Below are 19,587 nucleotides of genomic sequence, written 5' to 3' on the forward strand. Positions count from 1 at the left end.
AACTTTGTTGATAATTTCTTTTGCTTTGCAAAAGCTCACCTGTTAATGTTTGTTTTTGGTTGCAATTGGTTTTGAAGTCTTCATCATAAAGTCTTTGCCAGGGCGGATGTCCAGAATAGTATTTCTTAGGTTTTCTTCTAGGGTTTTTATAGTTTTAGGTTTTACATTTAAGTCTTTAATCTATCTTGAGTTGATTTTTGTATGTGGTGAAAGATGGGATCCAGTTTCAGTCTTCTGCATATGGCTAGCCAGCTCTCCCAGCACCATTTATTGAATAGGGACTGCTTTACCCATGCTTGTTATTGTCTTGTTGAAGGTCAGATGGTTATCAGTGTGTGGCTTTATTTCTGGTTTCTCTAACATGTTCCATTGGTCTATATGTCTGCTTTTGTACCAATACCATGCTGTTTTAGTTACTGTAGCCTTGTAGTATAGCCTTGAAGGCAGGTAGTGTGATGCCTCCAGCATTGTTCTTTCTGCTTAGGATTGCACTGGCTATTTGGGCACTTTTCTTTGGTTCCAAATTAATTTTAGAATTTTTTTTCTAATTCTGAATATCACAATTGTTTAAAATTTTTCAGCCATACCCAGAACCTGGAATTCTCAGCAACCACCTTTTTTTTCTATCTCCATGTTGCATGTTGCACTTTTTGTACCTGCTTCCTCTCTTCTTTACGTCTTCTGAATGGTCTCCAGTTTCTGAATCTCTTGTTTAACCACTGTTCTAATTATAAGTACAGAAAAAATTTCTCTTATATCCTGATGCAGAGATATTCATTCAGTGCTTCCTTTGCTCTGGTCTCTCCTTTTAGAACATACTCTAGAGTCTATCTTTTAATACTCAAATGGTCCATTATGCATTTCATTGTAACATAGTAAGTTTTAATAAAATTTTTTTCCCACTCAGAATTTCTACTGCTGACTTAAGCATACCCCTCTCTCACATTTATAGAAGAATCCTGACAAATATGATATAAGGATAGAATTTTTTAAAGCATAAAGTATAGAAAACAACATTCATGAATGAGCCTGTGTGGCTAGCTTTGGGAGTGGAAAGTGATATTTTATTCATGATGGCCATTCATAAGCACATCTATTCGTAGAAGAAAGCTCTCATCATAAAATGTTTTAAGGACAGTTTACCCAGAAAGTCTTGCTAAGATCATCCAAAAAACTACTACAAAGAGCAAATGTTTGAAAATGTTGCAACTTGAAAGTGCCATTGAAGAATCAGAACAAACTAGGGCCCCACTTCCCCCATGCCCACTCCCTCCCTGGCAGCAAGGCCCTTGGCAGTTGACAGTGTTAGCAAGGGAAGCACATGGGTAGAGCTTTTAGGTAATGCTGCTGAAGATATCTATCTGTTGAAAATGTATTCCTGCCATTTTATGCACTTTGCAGCTCTGGGAAGTTCTGGGGATTACTTGACTATTTCATTTTTGCTATTTTGTTTTTGTTTTTTTTAAGACAGGGTCCTGCTCTGTCACTCAGGCTGGAGTGCAGTGGTGGATCTTCACTCACTGCAGCCTTGACCTCCTGGGCTTCAAGTGATCCTCCCATCTCTGCCTTCCGAGTAGCGCTATTTCATATTAATGTTTATATCAGTTGGTTGATTACTAGTTGTGAATAGTGGTATTTCTTTTTCCTCTTTCAACAGGCTGTAGTGCTGTGCTGGGTACTGTGCAGTGCGGTTACTCTTAAGCATATTTAGAAATCCTAGGAGATACTATTTTGGATTTTCTATAAACTAATTTCACTTAACTCTCTCCAAGTAAAATCAACACTTTCTTTCTACTCTACCACAGTTTGTTTTTCTTGAATTCTTTTTTCCACTTCTAACCCTTTCCCTGGCTCCTTTTCCTTCATCTTTTTCTCTAAGAATGCTTGGGAAGGTTGGCTTGGAGTTTCTTCACCTCTGGCCAGAATGGGGTACAAGACTCCATGTCTTCAGTCCCCTTACTACTTAATCTTCTTCAGAAATCAGAGTCACTGCCTAGAATTACATGAAGTCTTCACTGTTGGTGACATAATTTAAGATGCTGTGAGAAGAGAACTAGAATATTTGACACCTTGTAGTTGAATAATCCAATAAATCACTGAGGATTTATTGAATGTTTTTACCACTGGGTAAATATTTTGTCCTTAGCCAAGTTTGAGTTGGGATTTTAAGACAAGAATGTGCATGTTTTTCCCGTTCTGCTCGCCATGCCCTGCAATATGTGGGGAGGAACTGGAAGGGGAGGCAGACTGGGATGAAAAAAGGTGGAGAAACATGTAAAGAATGGGGTTTATCTGTATTTATTTATTTTTACATTTTTAAACCTTTTAAAGAAGTGTGGAAAGAAATTAGCAATAGTAACAATAGTAAATTATTTAAGTGTCTAATATGTAACAAGCACAGCATTAGTCTCTTTGCACAAGCTATCACATACAATTTGAGAAGTTAAAGAACAAAGGCCGTTAAGATTTATGCAGAGAGAGCAGGCTTACCTAGGCTGCTGCTGCAGAGAACAGAAGAACAGAATTGGTGGATGGAACTTATATTAAGAACATGAAGACATTTTTAAGCAGTTATCCTTGCCTGATAATTGCTGGGCTTCCCTGGAGGCAAGTGATCTTTTGGCTGCAGATTTAGAGGTTTGTCCTAAGGACTGCTAACACAACGAGCCAGGCATCAGACATTATCATCATCTAAAAAGCATTATTTTAAAAGGTATTGCTTAAGTTTCATTGTCCACCTTGAGCCATGGTAGAGAATGTGCTGAGGGAAAGCCCCAAGCACACACAAAGGCCTTTGCCCTCTGGAAACTGTCAGGTCAGGGGGCTAACCCCGAGACACAGGGCATCATTCATTACTTCTGGCATATTTCCATTACAGATTTGTGGAGCCAGCCATGGAGCTCATTTAATCCAGGTGGAGTGGGTGGTTATTCCCTCTCTCAGAATTGGGACAGTCTTCCTAGGACTAAACAGTGGAAGAGAGGAGCATTCTTTAGGAATTGATGGGCAGGTAGAGGCCTGTGGATCCATTGTGTGAGGAGGCCCTGGGATGGAAGTAAGAGGATGAGATCAGCACTGTCTTAGACCCAGACTAGACGGCTCCTCACCTTATCCCTCTACTTTTAGGGGCCTGCTTCAGCCCTCTTCTGACTGTGCTTCTCTATGCAAGGTGAGGCATCCACAGGATGAAGGATGTGTGCGCACTCTGAGCTCATACCTCTCCACCCCACTTTCTAGTGTATGCTCTGAGTTCATCAACCCAGAATTCTTGAGTTTCCAGGCCTGGCATCACCTTTTTCCTAAGTCGGGCCTCCAGAAGTCAGAAGACACACAAAGTCTGTATGCTGGCTACAGGGCAGCTGTTTGTAGAGGGCATATTGGGAGCTTGGGTGTGTTGACTGGAGCATCTGCATGTGTGGGAGGCTTGTGCTATGCAGGACATAGCCATGCTGGAGAGGGAAGAAGAGGCAGGATGGGACCCTGGGATTAACTCCACACCTCCATGTCCGGTGCAGAGCTCTAAGGAGTATGAGAATTCTAAATGTGAAACTGGCCTTCTAGGTTGATTTGAAGGTATTTATGAAGCATGAGGATATAAAATATTTTATTTACTATGTGAGTATTTTAATATGTTAGCTTGATATATGCTAGACCTGGAGTATGTGGTCTCCATTTGTACTGTGGCTCTAGGCATGCCAGAGTTGTCTCTCCTCCTTAAGGTTATTGTTGAGGATTTTCTTTTAGATGTCATTGTTCATGGGACCGAGGACAAAGGCAGTGGAGATCTGGCTGCCTCTTCCCACTGCATCCATCAGACTCACTCTAATCAAAATGTAATAAAAATCCTAACAAATAAGGCTAAGTGCAAGGAATTGTTTCTCAGTGGGTTCGGTTTGTCACGAGGTGCCCGTCATATTTTGTGATATGCTGCTCATGTTCCCTAATTCCCCTAACCCTCTCTGATAGAGAAGGAAAACTTTCTAGAAGGATGAGTTGCAAGAGAGATCTGCCTATCTGCATCCTTCCATGTTACACACATAGACACACGTGCACATATACACACACACGTTGGTGAGCTTCCTTTTCTTCCCTTTCTTTAAACTTGGGAGGCTGTACAGAGGCTTTTCTTCCACCTGTTTGCATCAGCTACGTAAGGGGCTTGCAGTGAGAGTTGCTATGGCACATCTTTGCAGATAACAGGAGTTGGCAGATGTTTTTTAATTAAAGAAATTCAGGTTATGAAAAAGATGTCATGTGTAGAGAGAGTGGGAACTTGCCAACCACAAACCCCTGCTCACGCTCACTCAGCCCTGGCTTGCGGCATCTGCCTCTGGATTCTACAAAATGCCATTGTCAGGAGAGGAAGGGAGTAAGGAGCAGATGTAGGTATCAGGATGCTGCCAGCACCTGATTATCTACCATCTGGGGTACGGGGCCAAAAAGTGAACGATCTCTACATCCATAGCGAGCACAAAGCAACACTGTAGCCAAGTGTTTTGACTTCCTTCTTTCACAAACTACCCATTGGAGCTTTTCAGGCATTTGAGTCTTCTTCTTGACTCTTCTTCCCTGTCTTTCTGGCCAATGACAGCAATGGAAATCATGTACTGTTAAAGTAAGTTTAGACCGAAGCTGCCTTCTGACGTATTTTAAGTTTGGCCTAAAAGTTTCTCCATTCATAGTGGACTGTACCCTAACTGGATGTGTAAACAGACTGTAACCTATTCTTGTGCCAATCACTGAGTTTCAGCCAATCAAAGGTGGCCCACTCTTTAAGCCATGTTCAAATAAGGCAAACATGGAGCTGTAACCAATCTGGCTGTTCCTGCACCTCGCTTCTGTTTTCTGTACATCACTTTCCTTGTTCTGTCCATAAATCTTTGTAGACAACGCAGTAGCTCCAGAGTCTCTCTAAACATATTGTAGTTCAAGAGGCTGCCTGATTCTTGAATCTTTCTTTGATCAATTAAACTCTGCTAAATGTAATTAGTCTAATTTTTTCTTTTAACAGTACAAAGAACAGAGAAGCACATATTTTCAAGTCCTGGACTTCTAGGAAGCTCTCTCTGATTGATATAGAAAGCAAAACCATCAAATTGTAATCTTCACGGGAAGTTGGACGCCCTCTAGCTTCATCCTTCACTTTGCCATTGAGGAAACAGAGCACACAGGAGGGAATTGACTTGCTCAAGGTCTCCCACTGAATTAGTGACTGAGCTTGGTCTAGAACCAGCTCTCCTGACTCATGGCCACCACACTGCCCAGTGGGGGACTCTTTGTACTGAAGCTTGTATAGCCCTTTGGGGCCATGCAAATTAACATTTGATTGAATGCTGTCCTTTGGCAGCCCTCCTGTGTTAGTATCTTGTTATATGCCCAACAAAAGTATAAGTGTGACTGTGAGGGCCGCAACATTTAAGTGCATAGAGAAGTCAGTTAGATAAAATAAACTGGCAAATGAGCCAGTTGAAAAACAATGGAGAATGACAGGACCTGTAACATACTATAAGACACATGCCTCACCTGAAGGCATTTAAGTGATACATGCCTTACCTGAAGGCATTTAAATAAGAACAAAATTTGGACACTATGCTGGCCAAACAAAACATCTGTAGGACACAGCTTTTGTGCTGCAAGCTTTGCCTGAGGGCCTGGAACTTTAGTATTGTCTAGGCATGTAGATCAGTGCTATTGGATGGAAAAATAATGCAAGCCTCTTCTATGTGTAATTTAATTTTTTTATAGTAACCACATTAAAAAGTAAATATAATCAGGTAAAATTAATTTTAATAATATATTTTACTTAACCCATTATTCCAAAATGTTACCGTTTCAATATAGAATCAATATAAAAATTATTAATGAGATGTTTTACATACTTAGGCTTTTTTTCATGCTAAGTCTTTGAAATCCAACATGTATGTTATAGCAGGTATTTTACTTCATCCTTCTAATAAGCTACTTATAGTATTTCACGGATGCTGACAGAAGAGATGATGAAACTCTTGGTTCAGAGATAAAGGACTTTATTACTCATGACACAACAAGCAACATGAACATCAACATGTTTGTTTTAGTTCCCCTAGTCTCCTGTAATAGGCAAAATTCTAAATGGCCCCAATGACTCCCAGCCCCTGATATACACATACCTTCTTCCAATTATTTAATCAAACACTGCTGTAAAGGAATTTTTCAGATATAATTAAGATCTCAAGTCAGGTAACCTTAAAATAGGGAGATTAAGTAGATGAGCCTGACCTATTCACCTGGCCCCTTTAAGTCTGGGTTTAGAGGTCAGAGACAGAGAAGTCAGAAAGATTTCAAATGTGGCAGAGATTTGGCAATATGAAATTCTCCATTTCTTACTATCAAAGAAGACATAGCTTCTTTGACATGGAGGGGACCATGTGGCGAGGAATGCAGGTGGCCTCTCTGAGCTGAGTGTGGACCCTGCTGACAGCCAGTAAGGAAAACAGGGACCTCGGATATACAATCGTGAGGAATTAAATTCTGCCAACAACCTGTGTAAATGTAAAAGTAAATTCTTTCCCAGAGCCTACATATGAGAACACAGCCTGGCAATATTTTAATTTTAACCTTTGAGACCCTAAGTAGGCAACTCTGCCTGGCTTTGTGACCGACAGAACTATGACCTAATAAATGAGTGTTATTTTAAGCTGCCAATTTTGTGACAATTTGTTACTCTGTGATAGAAAACAAATGTTAACTCCCCCCACCAAATCTCACGAGGATGATGTAAAGGGCCCAGATGGATGTGGCACATGAGGTGTATTTGTGTCACAGTTGGGGGAATACTGAGCTTGGGTAACTCACCCTTTCATAGTAAGCAGTGGGCAAGCCTGCTTTTTGCCCCAGATGGAGATACTAGCTCATCCTTCCATGTTGCTACCATATTGTACAGCATAGCTGCAGAAGGTACCAAATAAAAATTTGTTAAGAGGTTGATTGGAAAATAGAGAGTTGGGCTCATGGTCCCTCATTAATATGATTGATGCCTTTCCTTGAAATTTATAAGCTGGCAATGAAAGAGAGGTTAGTTGATTAGGGGCCTACATATAGGATTACCTCAGAGCAGGGTCTGGTCACCAGTCTACTCAGGAGTATTATCTGCTAAAGCAGTGTTTCTCAACATTTTTATCCCCATGACTGCCCCCTTATAGAGCCTTTGAAGACTTTTATTTCCCTAATTGTGTCCCCTTCCCATGAAACTTTATACCACAGATATACTGTATATCTATTTATGTGCTGTGGTTCTTTGGAAAGCCATAAACCATTGTAATAGCTAATTTTTTTGACCTTCCAACCACGCTGAACCAAATTTTGCCCTTTTGGGGTGATATTACCCCCATTGAGAATGGATGTTCTAGAGGACTGAAGTCATATTTACCAAACTCACCAGCAGCAGGCTGATATTTTAGTTAAGGCGGAATTCCTTCCTGTGTCATTTGTACAGCGATGCCCTCATGGTATGTACACTGCTCAGAGCAAAGGGATGCTAGGTGTGTGCAGATGAGGGTACAGAGAGCTGGGCTCCCTTACCACTGTTGCCCTGAGTCCATACTGTGCACGATGTGCCACTCTCCTCTCTTTTCTGGGATCAGTGCCCTTTTCTTTGGGGTCAGCTTTGGAGAAACAGTGAAGCATTTTTGGTATTTGGGTCCCCCTCACTCATGCATTAATACATACCCAGCCCCACTGAGAAGCTCCTTTTTTCTAAAATATTTTTGAAAGCAGATAGCCCAATTCAGCTTTGAGAGAGTTACTTTGTTCTTTGGAATGGCAGAAGGGAAACTCTACCTGGATGTGTTTGCCCCAGGAATAATATAATAAGCCGAACTTTCCAGATTAAAGTACTTTTAAATTCCTGGAGGTCAGTTGTTGGGGGTACAAGCCCAGTAGAGTCAAGGTTGCATATTCAATATCCTTTGAGGCCAGATTCCTTCCTTCTGTTGTAGAGCCACTAATTTTACCTTTGACCTTGAGCAGCGTCTATAAAATGCTCGCTGTTAGTAAAATGAGGAACTGGGCTTGGTGATGTCAGGTAGTTGGATGAAGACTAGTATTGTTAAAGGTCTTATGCTCTGTCTTGGGATGTGTTATGCAGTTTACTTAGAAGTATGCTTTTGAAATCATCAAAGACTTTTCATAATTAACTTTTAATTTATTTGTATAATGGTCAGGGCATTTGGTCTGTTTGATACCAAGTTCTGGTATTGAAATTTGCTTTGCAGCTCAGCATATGATCAAGTTTTATTGGTGCTTTATGTGTGCTTGAAAATAATATATTCCATAACATTTCCTGAAAAGTTCTGGTTTTTTTTTTTTGAGACGGAGTCTTGCTCTGTCGCTCAGGCTGGAGTGCAGTGGCGCGATCTCAGCTCACCGCAAGCTCCGCCTCCCGGGTTCATGCCATTCTCCTGCCTCAGCCTCCCAAGTAGCTGGGACTACAGGCACCTGCCACCATGCCCGGCTAATTTTTGTATTTTTTAGTTGCCAGGATGGTCTTGGTCCTCTGACCGCGTCATCCGCCCGCCTTGGCCTCCCAAGTTGCAGGGATTACAGGTGTCAGCCACGGCGCCTGGCCAAAGTTCTGTTTTACAGAGACAGTCTCACTCTGTCACTCTGGCTTGGGTGCAGTGGTGCAATGAGAGCTCATTGTAATCCTGAACTCCTGGTCACAGGCGATCCTCCCACTTCAGCTTTCCAAGTAGCTATGACCACAAGTGTGTGCCACCATCCCTAGATAAGTTTTAAATATTTTGCAGAGTCAGTGCCTCAAAATGTTGCCCAGCTGGTCTTGAACTCCTGGCCTGAAGTGGTCTTCTTGCCTTGGCCTCCCAAAGTGTTGGGATTACAGGTGTGAGCCACCATGACTTGCCCTGAAAAGTTCTTTATATGTCTTTAAAGTTTGTTAATGGTGTTGTTGAATCTTCTATATCTTCATTCATTTTTCTGTCTGCCTGATTTACTCTTTGAAAGAAATATATTATCTGTCACCATATTGCTGGATTTGTCAATTTCTCTTTGAAAGTCTATTAATTTTTGTTTCATATATTTCAGAGTTATGTTATTATGTGTATAGGCATTTGCAATTGTCTTATTTTCCTGATAAATTGTTCTTTTTACCATTATAAAAAGCCCCTCTTTAATAATTCTTAAAGTCTATTTCATCTGATATCAATGTGGTAACATCAAGTTTCTTTCAATTGATATATACCTACTATATCTTTTTTTCCATTCCTTTACTTTTAATATTTTATGCTGCTATATTTTGGCTATGTCTTTTGTACAGATTATATATCCGATTTTTCAAAAAGCAGTAAGAAAATCTCTGTCTTTTACTTTGGAATTTTAGTTCATTTATATTTATTACAATTACTGATACATTCAGATTTATTTCTCCAAAGATTTTGTTTCCCACTTATTGTGGTTAAACTTTTTTCTTTTACTCTTCATTCCCACTTTATTTGGAGTTGATCAAACTTTATTTTCTGTATTCTACTGATTTTAAGGTTTTTCATTTACCTCTGTTCTTTAGAGGTAAACTTAACATTATATCCTGTACACTTGACTTGGAAAATATCTAGGATTGTGTTGTACATTTCCAGGGAGTACCAGTCATGTTTCTAGATTGTTAAGGAGTAAGGCCTTGAGTTCTACCTGCCTTCCAAAAATACAAGGAGCTTAAAACATTTTAATTCTGATCATTTCTTTTCATCTTCATATGGTTGGCCAGTATTTTAATTGCTCTTTACTTTTATACACTAAATTAATTATTATTTTTATAATTATTCATACTGTAATTTTTCATTTATATTTACCTATAATTTTACCAATTTATTTGCTTACCATTTATTTACTCAAATGTTTACCAAGTTTTTTTGCTTACTTTTTTTTTTTTTTTTGTATTTTACTTTTCCTTTCTGGATTCAATTTTCTCTTTGAGGGAAAGTACCGTAATAGTTCTTGCATTTATTACTGTTAGTAATGAATTCTCAGATTTTGATTGTCTGAAAAAGTCTTAACTTACCTATATATTACATATTTTCTCCTATATGTGTTGTATAAAGTATAACAAAGAAAATTATTTTTAGTCATTATTATGCCTTCACTCTTAAATGATAGGTTAACTGGGTATAAAATTCTGGGTACACAGGCATATTTTTTCTCAGCACTTTGAAGATATTTGTGTCTGTTGTTAATTTATTGTTTCTTAGCTCTGAAACCACCTTTCTTTGCCACACTTTGTGATATTGGACCTAAACGCTGTAGATTACATTCCTCCCTTGACAGATGGCTTAGTGTTAGGTTCTGCCAACAGAGGGCACAAGAGGGACACTGAAAGCCTGGGAAAAGAAGGAAGAGGGAACTTTGTTCCTTCTGGTGTTCTGTTTTATAGTTCAGCAATGAGCAGATCAAGGTGTAGGGGTCATTGTTCATTTGTGGTGTCCTTCAGTCAGTTTCTTTGTTGCCACATTGGAAAGTGGCTTTCAGCTCTCATAGCTCAGTAGTGGTCAGTTTCTTTGTCACCATATCAACAGGCACCATGTTCCTATGAAAACTACCCCTTTTCCTCCAGAGGTCTAAATTTCAGAGGTCTAAATTTCCAGAGGTCTAAATTTCCAGAGGTCTAAAATTTCCAGAGGTCTAAATTTCAACTTTGCAGGATCCCCTCCTCTGAGATTTTTAAGTTTCTTCTTGTTCACTTTTCTCTCAGCCCAAAGGTTAGTAATTTGTTTCTGTGGCTCCTACCTCCCTATAGCTTATGGTTTGCTTTGCCCAGTTTGATGGTTAACAACCTTTTATTAGTTAACAATTCACCATAATAATTTTTTCATGTGTAAGTTACTGATATAGCTTTAGTCTCTTTACTGGACCCTGACTGATGAAATATTACTTTCTTGTTTTCTGTTTTATCGTGTTGCTGTTCAAAAGTATGTTGTCAGCAAAAGTTGTGAATAGACACTTCATAAAGCAAGACATTCAACTGGCCAATAAGTCCATTAAAAAGTGTTCAACATTACTAGTCATGAAAAAAATTCAAATTTAAACCACAGTGACATACTACTCAACTTCCACCAGAAAGGCTAAATTTTGTTTTTAAAAGTGAATGTTGGCAAAGATGTATAGCAACAGAAATTCATATATTAGAAACGTAAAATTGTACAACAAATTTGGAGAAAGGGATCAGTCTTTGATAAATGTACACCTACCCCATGACTTAGTAATTCTACTCTCAGGTATTTACTAAGAGAAAGAAAAAAATACATTCACAAAAAGACTTGTTCAAGAATGTTCACAACAGCTTTATTGATAATGTCCTTACAGTAGAAAGAGGCCAGATATCCACCAGTAGGATGGATGAATAAATTGGTGTGCTCATATAATGGAAAAATACTCAACAATAAAAAGGGATGAACTACTGGTACGTGTAACACCATGGATGAATCTCAAAGTCAGTACACTAAGTGAAAGAAGTCTTACACAAAAATGTAGAATTCCATTTATGTGCAACTTTAGAGCAATAAAACTAATCTACAGTGGAAAAACTTTAGAATAGTGATTGACTTTGAAGGGAATAGGGATGGATTTTGACTAGAAAGGGACACAAGGGAACTTTCTGTGGATGATGGTACTATTTTATATTTGATATGTGTTTGAGTTGCACACCAATGTACACTTATTATTTGTATATTTCATTGCACGCAAATTTGATATCACAAGAAAACATCCATAAACAAATATTGAACTTCATTAATTAAATCCTTGCTGACAGATTTAAGAAAAAGTATAGGCTGGGCATGGTGGCTCATACCTGTAATCCCAGCTATTCAGGAGGCTGAGACAGGAGAATCATTTGAACCTGGGAAGCGGAGGTTGTGGTGAGCCGAGATCATGCCATTGCACTCCAGCCTGGGCAACAAGAGTGAAACTCCATCTCAAAAAAAAAAAAAAAAAAAAAGTGAAAAAGTGTAGAAATGTTTGTAATTTGCTGTGAAATGCACACACACAAACACCCCAAATAAAAGAGCAACAACAAAAAGCAAATGAGAGATTGTTGGATGAATGCAGAGATGGATAGATGGATAGATATGTGATAAAGCAAATACAATGAAATGGAGTAAAATATTATTGGTAGTACCTACATAGTGTTTATACAAGTGTTCACTATGAAATTCCATCAACTCTGCTCTGTGTTTGAAAATGTTAAAATAAAATTTAGGGAAAAATGGACTGTTGCCAGTCTAACAATTATTCCTATTTAAAAAGTAACCTGTACTTTCTCCACGGTTTTATTGAACATCTTTTCTTTGCTTTTTGTGTTCTGAGCTTTCACTGACATGTATTTAGGTTGACTTTTATTGCCCTCAGGGCTCATAAGGTTACTTCTTTTTCAATTCTTGGAACTTCTCAGCCTTTAGTATTTTTTATTTTATTTTTTTTTGGATATTGCCTTTCTTCTCTTCTGGATTTCCTACTAATTCTGTTGAAATTTCTCAACCTATCATTCTCATATTTTAATCTCTTTTTTCACATTTCTTTGCCTCTGTGTTCTGCAATTTGGGTGCTCTCAATTTGTGTTACAATTTGGGTACCTTCAGATCTTTCATTCCTCAGATTTTTCAGTTTACTGACTCTTCAGCTATGTCTAGTCTGCTGGTTAATCTATGACTATGTTTTTTTTTATTTCTAGAAATTCTCTTTAATTCCTTTCTCAATATAATTGTCATTTTGTTGTATGTCTTTTTGATTCTTTTGAATGTTTAATCATTTTAAACATTTATTTTTAGCTGAATTCTGATAGTTTATTTTAAGTGGATGTTATCAGGAGTTAAAATTCTGCTATTTGCTGTGTCTGCTGACTCTTTTGCTCATTGTGGATTGCTTCCTTGTGTGCTCTTTTGTAAATTTGGATTGTAATGTATGGTTGGCGGACATTTATCTGAAGGACTCCTCTAGCTTGAGAGACATTATTTCCCTTCAGAGAAATTTTTTCATTTGTTTTTATCAGGCACATCAAGGTCATGGGTCCTAGTCACTTTTTATATTAATTTCTAGAATATGCATCTAGAGTAAAGTTGAACTCAAGCCCATATGAAGTCACACCTGTGATCATGTATTATCAGAGGAGACTATTTTATTCCCTCATCCAGAGCCTAGTATGAGACAGCTAAGCTTTTTGATCATCTTTCTGAGTTTTAGTGTGGATTGTGTATATTTCATCCTACATCTAAGGAAGTGCTTCAAGGCTTCTGGCTTTATGTTGGAGGGAAATGGGATGTGCATTTCACTTCTTTGTATCATGTAGGCTCAAGACCTAACTCCCGACTCCATGTGGACATTTACACTTAAGCCCTTGACACAATCTGGCAGCTCTCCCACAGGCAGCTACAGTATCAGCTCTGGGGTTCCACTCTGGTTTTCAGTTCTCCCTTTGTTTGGGGTCTCTGGAAATTTCTCTCACTTTCCAATTATTGCTTTTAAAAGAATGTTCATTATAACTTATTCAGCATTTTCTAGGTGTTTAATATTTGGAGAGTCTTGAAGTAATCTGATCCCGTACAATACCAGAAATGAAAGCTGTGTCAGGCATTTCACTTGGATTATTGTATTAATTCTTCACAACCCTATAATATATGTATTATTATTGCAGGAAATCCAGGTGTAGAGGGATTAGCAGCTTCTCCAGGTCTTCCCAGCTAGTAATTGCAACGGAGCTGGGATTCTCCCAATATTTGAATAATTCCAATGTGTAGGCTTTTGTGCCCTTGTCTTGCAAGGCTAGAGAAACCCGTCCCTGGCCTGGGAAAGTTACTCTGCCTGGGTCAGTAATGTCAGTAATGTTGTCCTGTAATAACTTTATTTCTGGGTATGTCTTTGAGGAGCCTTTTGGATTTTTCCAGTTGCCTGTTAGGTCCAGCTTGTGGACTGGCTGGAAGAACAGCATTTGATGTCCCATATGGGACCACTCCCAAGTGACACTCTGATATCTGACAAGAACACTCAGCAGGAATATGAGACTCCTGTATCTCATGCTGAGTTTTGACTAAGTTTTACTTAAGTCACTTGCTCTTAATAATAAATCTGAAAAATTATAAGCCTTCTATTTGACTGTGAACATAGAGCAACCAGCTGCCCTGCTTTGCCTAGGATAAGATATTTCCTGGGACATGGGACTTTCAGTGCTAGAACTGGGAAAATGCTGGGCAAACTAGGATGTTATTTGCTCTACAGATCGCTCTGGGGTGACGTTAACCAGATCAGTGCCAGTCTTTTCCATGGGAGGCTGGACTATCCTCTGGTTTCCAGATTTCCCCAGAGATGAAAGGAAGGGGGCTTAATGGTGAGAAGAGGAGTACAGAGGACAGAAGATTCATTTCAAGGACATATGGAATAAAGTAAAACTTTATCAGATATTTCCCAGCTGCTCCTAGTTATACTCCAATAGAAGATGGAGCAGCTTAGGGGGGACAAATAGTCCGACCAACAGGTAAGGGAACTACCATTTATAGAGCATGTTCTCCAGGGCCAGGTATTTGGTTAGATTCTTAGTCTAGCTCATACCATTTAACTGTAACTCTCTGCAGTAGACAATATCATGCCCATTTTAAAGAGGAGGAAACAAAAGCCCTGCAGGATTGTCATTTGCTCAGTATTACAGGTTAGCAAATAATGATGCCTGCCTTCAAACCCGGATGGGCCTGACTCCAAAGCTGGGGCTTTTTCTCCTTGACTGTGGTAAGGGAACAGGGACTAGTGCTCTATATTCAAGTGCTGATTTAGGGAATTGTGAGTCAAGGAGAAAAGATGAGAAAGAGGCAGACTCTGCAAATTGTCACGGGCCTTGCCAACAACCATGAGCGGGAAGTGGCAGCCATGGTCACTGTTGCAGCAGCACCGTCAGGCCTGAGAGATCCAGGGAAGTGGGAAGGAGAGCACAGAGTGCCCTCGACCAGCACCTAACTCACTTTCCCTCCTCCCCAGTGTACTTCTACCCACTGTAGCATTTGGGTGGAGTGGTCAGGGACTCTGGGCTTGGGGATAAAGTTTTCACTTCCCTTTGGCTGTGCTTTTCCTAGGTACTCAGGCAGGCAGTCCCAGCCATTTGATGCCCGGGTCTTTGCTCCTTGCCGTTGGGTGCCTTGCTGACTGGTCTGAGGTTGTGAGCTAAAACCTAGTGGGTCTTAGCTCTACCTTAGGTCTATCATGTTTCCACTTGCTCATCTTCAGAAAAACAGCCTTCCTATTGCCTGTCTGTTGCATCATAAATGCTGTTTCAATATTAAGCATTATTAGGGCATCCTTGCCTAACAAACACATCCTAAGGATCCAGTGATCAAGGCTGCTTTTAAAGGCCTCTCCTAATATTTACTTATCCAGCTTCCTTCTATACTCTTAGCTGTGTTTTTCTGAAACAGCTGCATCCAGAACAGAAGGCTCTTTTGTGTAAACTCATAAGTCACCTGTACTTATTTTGTGTATCCAGGGCTGTTATGCTCGGCAGCAAGCTATTTTTTTTTCAATAGGAGTTGGTATTTGATATAATAGATTATTACATGTTCAGCATATAAATTACTAGGTCTTAGAAACAAGAAATGAGTAATTTTACCCTGAGGTAATATAACAGCTACTGTGGAGTCACTAAAATAAAGTAAATAGATCATTTGTGGTCAGGGCAGAAGCATGGAATTACTACCTGAATAGCATTCAGCCATCATTCCCTCATTTAATCATTCAACAAACAGGTATTGAGAAACTCGAGGTGAGTTTGAGACATTTTCTAAGTGTTGGGCAGGGCTACAAAGAAATCTAAAGCCTGCTGCCTCAAGGAGATCAAAGACTTCACCCAAATCCTTTCCATAGGAAGTTCATTGAAGTCATTGTGCTCTTTGATCGATACATGTAAGAGCAAGGGAAGTGGCTATCTTAGAAAGCAATTGGACTTGGAGCCAGGAATGCAAGGGGTAACCTGTACAGTTTTGCTTAGGAGGGCATGGAGTAAGGAAGAGAAGGTGACACTGTTGAAATGCTGGAGACTTTACCCAAGAAGGCTAGTTATGATGCAGACCTGGGGAGCCTGGGTGTGTAGGAAAGTCAGCTCTGTCACTTATTAGTTGAATGATTTCGGGCAAGTTACTAAAACTCATTAAGTTCTAGTTTTCTCATTTGCCAAAAGGGATAATCATAGTATTTATCTCAGGGTTATTGTAAAGATTAAGTGAGACTGTATATGTGAAATGCCTGGCACACAGTAATCGCTCAAAAAAGGAAAGAGTTGGGTGTCACTGACCAAAGGGAGCATTCCACCCTGCTAAGAAGACCAAAGCTCTGAGGGTCTAATTCTGCCCTTGTTACTGACCCACGCCCCAACTGAAAGAGAGACCCATTTCCTCATGGTTCCTGAAGAAGCATCCACTTTTGCAGGAGAGTTGTAGCAATCATGGCATTCTGTGTCCAGGATAGAAGAACATGTGCTACCAGTTTTTTTAATCCCCCCTGGGAAACACTTCATTCTTTGCCAGTGAAGAACTTTTCATTTCCTCTATAATTGAAACAGGACCTCTGGGTCATTGGGTGAGTCTCATCTGGCCTGTGAATCACCCAGGGCAGTTGTCCACTTTTTATCAAATGAGTCAGGAATGTATTGACCCAGGTCAAATGGTGTGGAGGGTGAGAAATTATCTAATGAATCTGAGCAACCCAGCCCTACCCTTGCACCACTTGAGGGGCACAACAGCCTTCCACATTGATCCCATCTACTCTTCCTTGTCACTGTGAAACCAGCCTAACCAGAAGGGGCAGACCAAATTGGACTTCTTTTATTCCAGCACCAATGAGGAAAAGATGCTATGAAATATCTCTTTATGTCAGAAATCAAAGTTAAAATAATGTCATACTCTGATAATTAATACTATCAGGCTTGACAGCAGAATATGTTAAGTAAATTAGTCTTTAAATGCGTATGTGTCTTCCAATTACAGGTTTTTGGTTTAATAATTGCTTTACCGAATAGATGAATGGCCTCAATATTCTACTTGCTTTTGCCTGTACAGATGTGGCCTTTATAGACAAATATTAAATAGAAATATCTTTTTCTTCCCTGTCTCTATCTGTAAAATGGAGGGTTTTTTGGGGAATGATATTTAAAGGAACTTGCGAGACTTATTTGACTCAACTGATTTTTATTGAGCATCTTCTCAGCATGGGAAACAGAGCCAGCCACTGAAGGGGACACAGAAACAGCTTTGCCAGTCCCTGCCCTTAGGGAACTTACATCTGGGAAGGGAAGAGGCTATGATAGGTATGGGAGCAATAAGAGGTGGAGAGGGCCTCGAGTTGTCAGCATTTTCCAAACACCTTGTAGATGGCTGTGTCTTGGGAAGCAGAGAGGAGATAGGGCAGAGTTTTCTGGGTCAAGCACATGGCATGGATGGGGAAGGATAGAAGGAAAGAAGGGGCCTCAGAGATGGCCACTCCCCAGGCTCTCTGAGGGACCTCAGTGCATATAGTTTCCTGGATGTTTACAATCTCTGTGTCCCTTTTGCTCACTTCTCACCAGCTCAGTCTGGCTAATAAGTGACGGAGCCAGATTTGTAAGGTTTGTCTGCTGGACTCCAAAGCTGATGCATCTGGGTGTCACACCACAGTTCCTAGACTTAGGGCAGAGCAGAATCACTGGAGGCACTTTTGAGATGGAGAATCCAAAATGTCACTTTAGGTCCTAACTAGAACTTCAGGGTTGAAGCCTGGGGCAGTGCTTCCCAAACCTTATGTGCACCCGCGCCATGAGGATCTTGCTAAAATGCCACTTTGGATTCAGCAGGTCTGGAGGAGGGCCTGAGATTCTGTATTTCTTACAAGCTCCAGAGAATGCTAATGCTGCTGGGCCTTGAACCACTCTTAGATTCACATGGCCTTGGGATTTCTGAATTTCCCCGGAGGTTGAGCATTGCTGCACTGATTTCTGTGACGTTCCGTTTAGGCTTCCCTAGATATGGATAACACTGTCTCGAGGGGATGCAGAGAGGCAAGACAAAACCAGGATGGAGCTGGGCTGTGGAGTCCAAACCAGAAGTGAGTTTCAAGGTGGAGGGATGGGCAGACATAGCTGCCTGCTTCAGAGAGGTCTCGGAGGCCAAGCCCCGTGGAGGGGAAGGCTGGAGCTGTAATTCCATTGCTGACAGATCCCACGCACGAGACTCTCAGAAGGACTCACTGATTAAATAAATGTGTTCCCAATGCAGGAGGAAAATCCCAGGTTTAGAACTAATTTCCTTCTGAGGGGCTATTCCTCCCTTCCACAGGATAGACACACATAGACATTCTCAGAGGAAATAACCTGGTGCTTTGAAACAAACCCACATGAGGGAAGCATATTCATCTTTGATAAAAAGATGGTCCTTCTGATTTTCTCTGGTTCCCAGACTGGGGAAATATTATTATGTTCCAGTTATGTTGAAATGAAACACATTTTAAAGGTTTTTTTTTTTTTTAGTAATGGAAAGGGCAGGTTATCTAAAGTGAATATAATTTCTTTAAACAATTTTAAAAATAAACAAATTTAGTTTTTTTAAAATCAGGAAATAGCTTCATTGTTTGAGTTTAGATATAATTAAACCATTGATTTGGCCTCATTAGAAAGTAAATCTTTATCAAAGAATTGGGGCCATTGTGACAGGAGATGGATGTTAGGGAGATGAAGGCTTTATCCAAGCATATACTGTTAATTTCTTTATAAAGAGATAAAAATTGAGATTAGTGAGCGGCCCCACTAGGAAGTGTAGCAAATGTCTTCTCATTTTCCTAAGAGCCCCCATCTTGGTAATATTGTGTTGCTTAGGAGCTAACAAAAACATGTCTCTCTGTGTGTGTTTCTCTCTTTCTCTCTTTCTTTTTTTTAATGGTCCCTTTGTGCCCTGATATTTTTCCAAGTTGGCAGCTGTGAGGAAAAACAATGTGATTTGGTTAGATGCAGCCTCCCGCTCTCAAGTCTGGAGCAGAATAGATAAGAACTTCTATGTCAGAATACAAAGTTTACTCAGCACCAGTCAAAAGCTTTTGATGTTGCCTGCCCAATCTGGCCTCGCATCTTTGAAGTTCTATTACACATGCTAGGGTTCCGTCAATAAGAAACAGACCTTTCTTTCCCTTGCTAGTTAAAACATCTGCCTCCTGGAAACGCCCCACATTAAAGCAGGCCACAGTAGTTCCAGGGCTTATAGACACCTGGGTTTTGCCACATTAGTAATGAGAAGAGAATGGTCTAAGGAATGGAAGCCATTGAAGAAAACCCTTAAGGATGAGGGGTGATGGTATTTTCCCATTCCAAGATTGTATGGAAAAAGACTCAGCTTGGTTGGAACTCTCATAAGCAGAATGAATGACCAGGGCTGCCTTTTCCTGAGGCTGTTTATACAGTGCTGTGTATTCATGTTATAAGTCACATGTGATCTGCACTCTTTATCTGGGGCATTAGCCATTTCACAGTGAAAAGGAGCAGGGAAAAACAGGCTCATTGGTTTGTAGTGTCACTCTTTGCAATGTCATTTAAACTGCTCGGCAAAT

Source organism: Symphalangus syndactylus, chromosome 19 (genome assembly GCF_028878055.3).
Source record: "Symphalangus syndactylus isolate Jambi chromosome 19, NHGRI_mSymSyn1-v2.1_pri, whole genome shotgun sequence".
Taxonomy (NCBI): Eukaryota; Metazoa; Chordata; class Mammalia; order Primates; family Hylobatidae; genus Symphalangus; species Symphalangus syndactylus.